General features: G+C 44.3%; 1 long non-coding RNA gene across 1 annotated transcript; it reads right to left on the minus strand.

Annotated features, from left to right (window-relative positions):
* Positions 1-67: 67 nt before the first annotated feature.
* On the minus strand, positions 68-5711 carry LOC120605982 (uncharacterized). The gene is made up of 3 exons (XR_005653797.1): positions 5695-5711; positions 618-623; positions 68-339 (listed from the first exon to the last, which is right to left on the minus strand). It is a non-coding gene; the product is annotated as an uncharacterized LOC120605982 (long non-coding RNA).
* Positions 5712-9683: the final 3972 nt, after the last annotated feature.

A 9683-nucleotide genomic window follows, 5' to 3' on the forward strand; every position in this document is an offset into this window, starting at 1 on the left:
TTGTAAATTAGCCAATTCACTCTGTAAAGTAAAGACGCCTTTGAGGCTTTGAATTTGTTGTTGCAGTTGTTTCTTTGTCTCCAAAAAGGGGTCAAGAACCGCCTCAGGGATATGAAGGGGGTCACGTGGCAGGCTTCCCTGCAGCAAAAAGGGTATGAGATGAAGGCCAAACAGGCTCATGATATTTGGCGGCCTCGTCCTCCAGAACAGCTGCATCTCCGGGATCAAGGGGTTCAGGGCCGGGTTTTGGTATTATGGGGTATATTTGGGGAAGAGAGTCTCCGAACGGAGGCGAGGGCTCTACGTCCATGACTACAGAAGGACAGGGGGAAGAGGTAGCTCCACCTTTAACGGATGGGGGGCGAGAGAGCTGTTTGAGCGTTTCAGTGGCTACCGATAGCAGCTGTCTCTTATTACTATCAGTTTCGGCCCCTTCAATGATATCTCGAATGAGTCCCCAATAACTGACACAACTAACGGGGACAGCATTTGGTCCCTCTTTTTCTAGTAATCCATTTAAATCTTCTCCTACTTTTTGCCAACTCAAGGGATGAATATCTAGGCCGCTAAGAATGAACCACGGATATTTTTCATCAACAAAACAGAAAAAAACTAACCAAATCCTTTTTCTTAACCCTAACTCCTCTCTCCCTTAACGACTTCTTTATCTCTTTGATAAAGGTCTCCTCTCTGGAGATTGAATGGCCCATGTTAAGAATGGGACAGCAATGACTTACCCGCCGTTCCGACGTCTGGGGGTCGCAGTCGCCGGGAAGGCACTCCTAGTTGCGTACGCCTTTTACTTGTTGCGCTGTCCGGTGAAGGTCCGTGCCTCGAGCCCCACGTTGGGCGCCACTTGTCCCGACCTGGAGGACCTAGTTATTGCGTAGAACACGAGGAGGACCGCACCTTGAAGAAAACATGGGCGGGAGAAAAGAGTGGAGGCAAGACAGTGTTCTGATCAAGCCTCAAAATTTTATTTTCAAGTGGTTATATTTATACACTCAGGTGGAGAGGGCAGGGGCGGGACTGATCAGAGAGTATTTCGTTACAAGCTTATTGGCGACCGCCAGAGGAGATGATTTCTACCTGGCTGGTCAGAAACAGACGGGCTGTGTCAGAAGTTGCAGGCTCCCGCTCTGCAGGCAGCGGAATGTTGATCAAAGACACGAGATAAGGCCGGCACTTCCCAGTGCCCTGGCTGTCCAAATGGTCACAGATAGTAGAGTTTATTCAGGATGTGATTCTTATCTTTGAGTGTAGGCTTAAGGCTCCTGACAGAGTCCCAAGGCCTGATTGGTTAGGCAGCTAGAAGTGTCATCACGCCTCACAATGACCTTCAGAGACGAGTCATCACAACTGTTGATATGAGCCAAGGCCTGGCAACAAGCACTTGGGTTACTTCGTCATCAGGCCTGAGAATAGTAAGGGAGATGCTGCTGGAGAGAAAGAAGATATTACCTATGTCTGGGGACCGTCTACTGGTCTGCTTCTCTGTTCCCTGGACATTCAACCCTCTTGGCCTCAGCACTCTTCATAGGCTTTAGCAAAATCTCCGCACTGAAAACTTCTCCCGTGGGAGCAGTTACCAAAATGTCCTAACGGTGTTCTTGTGTTTCAACAGGTTAACTGGGCAGTGGTCAGCGATGCTGGCTTTCAGATCTCATCACTCAGAGAGATTCGCAAGGGAACTCGGTCTCAGGTGGGGTTTTATTTCTCTTTCTCCATCTCTAGATAAAACCTGGTCCATGGCACATAAACTGCTACTTCTGGAAAAGGCCAAATCCCTGATATGGGCTATTTGCTTGTAGAAAACAGGACTGTGGGTAGTAACAATCCTCAAGCCACATGACCTGGAAAGTCTCTGATACAGAACAATGATATTGTTATCATTCAAATTTGACCCCTGTTGGTATTGCCCAGAGATACGGCATGGAGTTTTACAGAATGGATAGGGACTAATGGAATCTCATGGCCTGGTGTCCTGTAGAGTGAACCTGTCGAATTTCATTTCATATTTATGATGCAATATAACTTACTTACATGGGGCAATCGGACTGCTGGCGTAAGTGCACGTCTCTATAGGAGAAGCAAGTCAGTCATGAGATAATTTGCGAAAAGATTAGATACAACTTCAACACGCAAAAGAAGACGTTATATACTCCTGTAAGAATGAGGTATGAAATAACAAATAAGTCTATGCATTCAGTGAAAACATAGTCATGAACGCCAACAGAAGTTTGCCATGAGTGTGCAGATTATTCAGTACACGGAAGAGAACACGTTAGGGAATAACCATGATAGCGTTCTTTCCCTACGATATATGAACATCTAGGCTATCGATTTAACAACTAAAACAGGGATTGACACTCTGTCAATGGAAAAGAATAGATCAGGAAACAGACCCATGTTCATGACAAAAGGAAAAATAAAATAATCTTGGCATTTCAAGTCAGACGATGCCCTCAGAGCAATCTCCTGTGATTACTACTGGAAGCAATTGAGTGTGTTGGGGAGGAGGCAGGAGAAAGACGCCCCTGTGTCGACTGGATTAAGTGGGTCACATCATCCTTCTCAGGCTTTCGCACTTGAGCTCTCTTCCGGGCACGTCTGTGTCTTCGACCAATCGTGGATAGAGGATGTTCCGATGTCATGCCCAACAAGCCCTCGCCTAGCCCCAAGAGGGCTGATAAACACATAAAAGGCTTAAAATCTAAACAAACCCACAAACACCCCACCAACCTATAACATATCTCAGCTGAAGGAGTCATGGCAAGTGCAGAAATGTAAACCATTATGAGGAAATCATGCCAGAACAACGATATTGTTATCATTGAAATGCGACGCCTGTTTGTATTGCCCAGAGATACGGCATGGAATTTTACAGAATGGATAGGGACTAATGGAAGCACATGGCTTGGTGTCCTGTAGAGTGAACCTGTCGAATTTCATTTCATATTTCTGATGCAATATAACTTACTTACATGTGGCAATCGCACCGCTGCCTTAAGTGCACGTCTCTATAGAAGAAGCAAGTCAGTCATGACATAATTCGCGAAAAGAATAGATACAACTTCAACATGCAAAAGAAGACGTTATATACTCCTGTAAGAATGAGCTATGAAATAACAAATAAGTCTATGCATTCAGTGCAAACATAGTCATGAACGCCAACAGAAGTTTGCCATGAGTGTGCAGATTATTCAGTACACGGAAGAGAACACGTTTGGGAATAACCATGAGAGTGGTCTTTCCCTACGATATATGAACATCTAGGCTATCGATTTAACAACTAAAACAGGGATTGACACTCTGTCAATGGAAAAGAATAGATCAGGAAACAGACCCATGTTCATGACGAAAGGAAAAAAAGAATAATATTGGCATTTCAAGTCAGACGATGCCCTCAGAGCAATCTCTTCTGATTACTACTGGAAGCAATTGTGTGTGTTGGGGAGGAGCCAGGAGAAAGACGCCCCTGTGTCGACTGGATTAAGTGGGTCACATCATCCTTCTCAGGCTTTCGCGCTTGATCTCTCTTCCGGGCACGTCTGTGTCGTCGAAGAATCGTGGATAGAGGACGTTCCGATGTCATTCCCATCAAGCACTCACCAAGCCCCAAGGGGGCCTATAAACACATAAAAGGCTTAAAATCTAAACAAACCCACAAACATCCCCCCAACCTATAATATATCTAAGCTGACGGATTCATGGCAAGTGCAGAAAATGTAAACCATTATGAGGAAATCATGCCAACTAACAGATGGACAAGAAAATTCCCGTTAAATTTATACATATTTTTAGCATGCTTGATAATAATTTATTGAGGAAAAAGGTTTCTTTGGATGCAAAATCATTGGGTAAACGATCGTAGAAAACAATGACATTGACACGCGCTCCGATTACTTGGTGATTATAAAGAGGATATCATCCGTTGATAACCATGGAGAAAACGTGAGACTCTTTTATCTTTAACTCCAATGTCATAATCAAGGAATGGAAGACATATTAAAATTGGAATAAACTTTTCACAAACATCGCTATTGTGTAAGGAGAAAAAACACCCAAGTTTGGATGCCTTCTAGATGATATTAGATTATGAAGACCATGACATTAAGTGTATTTTATAATCGTTGATTAGGAACAAGGTACAAAGGATGACACTGTTACCGGAGAGCGGGATCCTCTCCCGGCACGTCATCCCATTCTTGATGTTTCAGACTACAGTCCACCAAATGTAACATAACGCTGTGAGCCAAGCCACACATGAGTGGGGAAAACTGTCTTGTCTCATCTGATCTTCAGAAACCCCTAAGAATGGAGTTGCTGTTGTGTTCCCTGCTTTGTAAAGAGGATCAGAGTTGATGGCATTTGCCCGAAATCCCACAGGAACGTGATGGGAAATCGGATCACCGGTCCCTTGTGCCCTTGTCCCTAATGGCTTCTGTATGCGTTGTATTTTTACTAATTTGGACAAATGACAGTCTTAAACCTGACATTACACATCAGGGTTGGAGTTGCTCAGCTCAATCGGTTTGTTGATGGCAGAAGAAAATGAATGCCACATTGTCTTGGTGTATGTGCATGTTTTCTATCTCAGACAACTGAGCAGCTTCGGTTCCTGCAGGATCGGCAAATGATCTAAAAGGGAACGCAAGTAGAGAGAGCAGCAGTTCCCTCCCTCCCCCTCCCACTATTTGCCTGAGTCCCAGGACCTGATTGGTTAGGCAGCTAGACGTGTCATCGCGCCTCACAATGACCTTCAGAGCCGAGTCATCACATCTGTTGATATGATCCAAGGCCTGGCAACATGCACTTGGGTTACTTCGTCATCAGGCCTGAGAATACTAAGGGAGATGCTGCTGGAGAGAAAGTAAATATTACCTATGTCTGGGGACCGTCTGCTGCTCTGCTTCTCTGTTCCCTGGACATTCAGCTCTCTTGGCCTCAGCACTCTTCATAGGCTTTAGCAAAATCTCCGCACTGAAAACTTCTCCCGTGGGAGCAGTTACCAAAATGTCCTAACGGTGTTCTTGTGCTTCAACAGGTTAACAGGGCAGCAGTCAGCGATGCTGGATTTCAGATCTGATCACTCAGAGAGATTCGCAAGGGAACTCGGTATCAGGTGGGGTTTTATTTCTCTTTCTCCATCTCTAGATAAAACCTGGGCCATGGCACTTAAACTGCTACTTCTGGAAAAGGCCAATTCCCGGATAGGGGCTATTTGCTTGTAGAAAACAGAACTGTCGGTAGTAAGAATCCTCAAGCCACATGACCTTGAAAGTGTCTGGTACAGAACAACGATATTGTTATCATTCAAATGTGATGCCTGTTGGTATTGCCCAGAGATACGGCATGGAGTTTTACAGAATGGGTAGGGACTAATGGAAGCACATGGCTTGGTGTCCTGTAGAGTGAACCTGTCCAATTTCATTTCATATTTCTGATGCAATATAACTTACTTACATGTGGCAATCGGACCGCTGCCTTAAGTGCACGTCTCTATAGAAGAAGCAAGTCAGTCATGAGATAATTTGCGAAAAGAATAGATACAACTTCAACACGCAAAAGAAGACGTTATATACTCCTGTAAGAATGAGGTATGAAATAACAAATAAGTCTATGTATTCAGTGTAAACATAGTCATGAAGGCCAACAGAAGTTTGCAATGAGTGAGCAGATTATTCAGTACACGGAAGAGAACACGTTTGGGAATAACCATGATAGCGGTCTTTCCCTACGATATATGAACATCCACGCTATCGATTTAACAACTAAAACAGGGATTGACACTCTGTCAATGGAAAAGAATAGATCAGGAAAAAGACCCATGTTCATGACAAAAGGAGAAAAAGAATGATCTTGGCATTTCAAGTCAGACGATGCCCTCAGAGCAATCTCTTGTGATTACTACTGGAAGCAATTGTGTGTGTTGGGGAGGAGCCAGGAGAAAGACGCCCCTGTGTTGACTGGATTAAGTGGGTCACATCATCCTTCCAAGGCTTTCGCGCTTGAGCTCTCTTCCGGGCACGTCTGTGTCGTCGAACAATCGTGGATAGAGGACGTTCCGATGTCACACCAACAAGCCCTCACCTTGTCCCAAGAGGGCCGATAAACACATAAAAGGCTTAAAATCTAAAGAAACCCACAAACAACCCCCCAACCTATAACATATCTAAGCTGAAGGATTCATCGCAAGTGCAGAAAATGTAAACCATTATGAGGAAATCAGGCCAACTAACAGATGGACAAGAAAATTCCCGTTAAAATTATCCACATTTTTAGCCTGCTTGATAATAATTTATTGAGAAAAAGGTTTCTTTGGATGCAAAATCATTGGGGATACGATCGTAGAAAACAATGACATTGACACACGCTCCGATTACTTGGTGATTATAAGGAGGACAGCATCCGTTGATTACCATGGAGAAATCGTGAGACTCTTTCATCTTTAACTCCAATGTCATAATCAAGGAATGGAAGACAAATTAAAATTGGAATAAACTTTTCACAAACATCGCTATTGTGTAAGGAGAAAAAGCACCCAAGTTTGGATGCCTTCTAGATGATATTAGATTATGAAGACCATGACACTAAGTGTATTTTATAATCGTTGATTAGGAAAGAGGTACAAAGGATGACACTGTTACCGGAGAGCGGGATCCTCTCCCGGCACGTCATCCCATTCTTGATGTCTGGAACAATGGATAGGGCGAGATAACGAAATACTGTAGAGAAGACAATTTTCGTTAGAATGGAAAGTACTCTTGCAGACATGGAAGCGGACCTGAGCAAGAGGCGTGGCTCAAAAGACCTGGTGACCAAACTTTCGGGATTTTGTTCCCTATTTGCTCTAGGTGGGCACTTTTTGAGAGCACTGAGCATTCTTGATTGACAATTAAGACTCGCAGGACTCCGTGATTCGTCATTTGATTTCAGCGCATGTTCCTTCCCAGAATTCAGCCTGTTATAATGGACTAAATGAACTTCTGGCATACGCGTCGCCTTATGATCATGGTATAATGGTGTTCAGGTGAGTTGAAGGTCGCTGAGGTCTTCATTGCACGGTGCGATTGACTGGCTAAAAGCCCTACCCAATTTTCTGCCTTCTTGTTTACTGCTATGCGTTACCTTTAGCCCCAATATGCCTCCTCGCTTGCTTAATTGTGGGCGGGCATGGGCAGACCCTTCTTCCAAAAGGACGACCTCGGCGTCTTTGCAGGCAGACCTTAAAGCCCCGTTCTATCTTTCCTGCTTAACTCTATTCTAAGAGCCATGAACCCGATTCTTCTTAGTAGCGATGTTGAAGAATGGGCGGTTTGTTCTTCTGTATCTGCTTCCTGCTGAGAAGGGTCATCGTCCCTGTCTATTGAGGTTTCACGCAGCTGTATCCCTTTTTGCCTCATTCATGCCGGCTATCTTGGGTTTCTGCTGAAGTGCTGCCCCAGTCACTTGAGAAGGAAAAGAAGATACAATGTTGTTATCTAAATCATCTAGGAATGACTTTCTACTACTGTTTTATCAAAGAAATGTGGAAAGGAGAATAGGCTGGGTTGATATATTTCTGAAAGAATAAAAAAATTTTGGGCTGAATTCCTCTCCGTTCTCAGACCCTAAAGACCCTGCTTTGACTAGGGCCATTCCCTCATGGTGGTCCGAGGATCCTTATCTAAAGCCAGAGGAGATGAGTGAACAGTATCAGGGTCATTATGTGGATTTGGGGGATAGGGCCTTTGTCCCACAGAAAGGAGGGAAGAAAACTTAATCAGATTTACTAAACAAAAAAGAAAACCATAAACTAGGAACTCTGCAAGAGATATCCCGTATCATTTCCCGCTGTAAGTTGCAGAACTTTAAACGTGATGTCCCGTATCAATATTAGGATCATTGGGGGATTTTTCGAATGACAGAAATGTAACTGTAATAATGTATGCCTGTGTAAGTACACCCGAAAGAGAGAGAGAGTCCGAGAGAGTGAGGGAGGGAGGGAGGGGGGAGGGGCGAGGAAGGGAGAGAGACAGAAATAGAGAGAGAGCGAGAGAGAGAAAGAGAAAGAGAATTAGTTTGTGTGATGGGATCAAAAATAGGAAAGTTGAAACAATTGCTCAGTGTAGGCAAAGGGTATATAGGTGTTCTTTGTAGTATTACCTCAACTCTTCCATAGGCTTCCAAGTTGTAAAACCTAAATGCTGGAGAAAAAATCAGGGTGTGCAGGAAACACATGCAGGTAACTGAGAGGAGAGCACACTCTGCATACCACATTCTGTTAATCTGGGTCACCTTGGGGCTGCATGGTGGGCTGTTATGTCTGGAGGATGAGTCTTCCCCTTTCAAAATTGTGTCTTTGCATCCTGGCACAGCTTCCAGAGTATGTGTCAGGTCCACGTGTTGTGTGGAACAGAGCCCTGTTTCCAGCGGCAATGAAAGTGTTGGCTCTGTGGACCAACAGTCCAGAGGGTGTTCCCAAGCATTGTCTCAAGGCATTCGGTTTTCTGGAAGAAACAAATGACACAGACGGCATCAACATAGATGTCATCGCAGCGCTAGGGTGTGCTTAGCTGACGATTGTCCCCCGGCAATGCCCTCTGAGCCTCTCCCACCTGTTGCAGCAGGAAAGAGCAGAACTTGCAGGGCTTAGTGGTGGCCCCTTTTTCTGCTGTCATTTCTCCTAGAAATCCGATGAAATCCCAAGTGTCTCCACTAACCGAGCCAATGCTCTTCCTGGGCCTCTCCAGTCTGGGATCGGGTTTTCTATTTCCACCATTTATCCTTGATGTGATTGATCGCATTAATCAATCTTCAAATGTTGAACCAGCCTTGCATACCTGATTTATGTTTTTGGCGTCTAGGAGGCCAAAAATTTCCAGAGAACGTTACCTTGTTGAAAGCATCCTTGGATGTGGACTTTTCGAAGCTGCCATTGGTTGTATCAGATGGCCAGTTCTTTGGCAATGGTCAAAGGATCTCTCACAATTTTCAGATTCGAGGACTTGTTGGCAAGGTAATGCAGGGCTGAGACAACTGCCTGAAATTCAATCAGTTGTGCAGATCCTTGAGTTTCATGCTGTTTAGAAAGTTTTGTGTAAGTTCCATCATGCACGATCGTGCCGATACCCTGTAAAATCTCCCTTTACTTTTCAGTCGCTTGATAACAAAGTTCTTCCCATTAAGTCAAGAATCGCCGGAGAGGGATGAACAACTTCAGGACTTGTGGCTAATCATACTAATGTACTCTCTATTTTATGTTTGGTAACTGCACCCAGATTATAAGGAGTAGTTTGTTTATAGTTAGCAGCATCCCCAAAGTACAGGCGTAACGGGAATTTGAGCCCCAGTACCGAATAGGTAATGAGGGGTTACCAGGTGGTGGGTTTTAGCGGATGCTAAATTGATCCCAAACTCAGAGGCAAAATTGCCAACCGACATCTTTTTTTCGTTTTATGGTACAGAAGGCTCCCCAACGTAAGATGGTTCAACTTAACGACTTTTAACCTCGCGATGTTGCGAAAATGATACACATTCTGTGGAAACTGTACCTCGATTTTTGAATTTTCCTCTTTTCCTGGCTAGCGATATGAGTTATGGTATTCTCTAGTGGTGCTGGGCAATGATAGAGAGCCTCGACTCCCCAACATCTCAACGAAGACGTCCGTCAACTGCCGATACGAAGTATCCTTTGCATT

Source organism: Pteropus medius, unplaced genomic scaffold (genome assembly GCF_902729225.1).
Source record: "Pteropus medius unplaced genomic scaffold, Ma_sr-lr_union100, whole genome shotgun sequence".
Taxonomy (NCBI): domain Eukaryota; kingdom Metazoa; phylum Chordata; class Mammalia; order Chiroptera; family Pteropodidae; genus Pteropus; species Pteropus medius.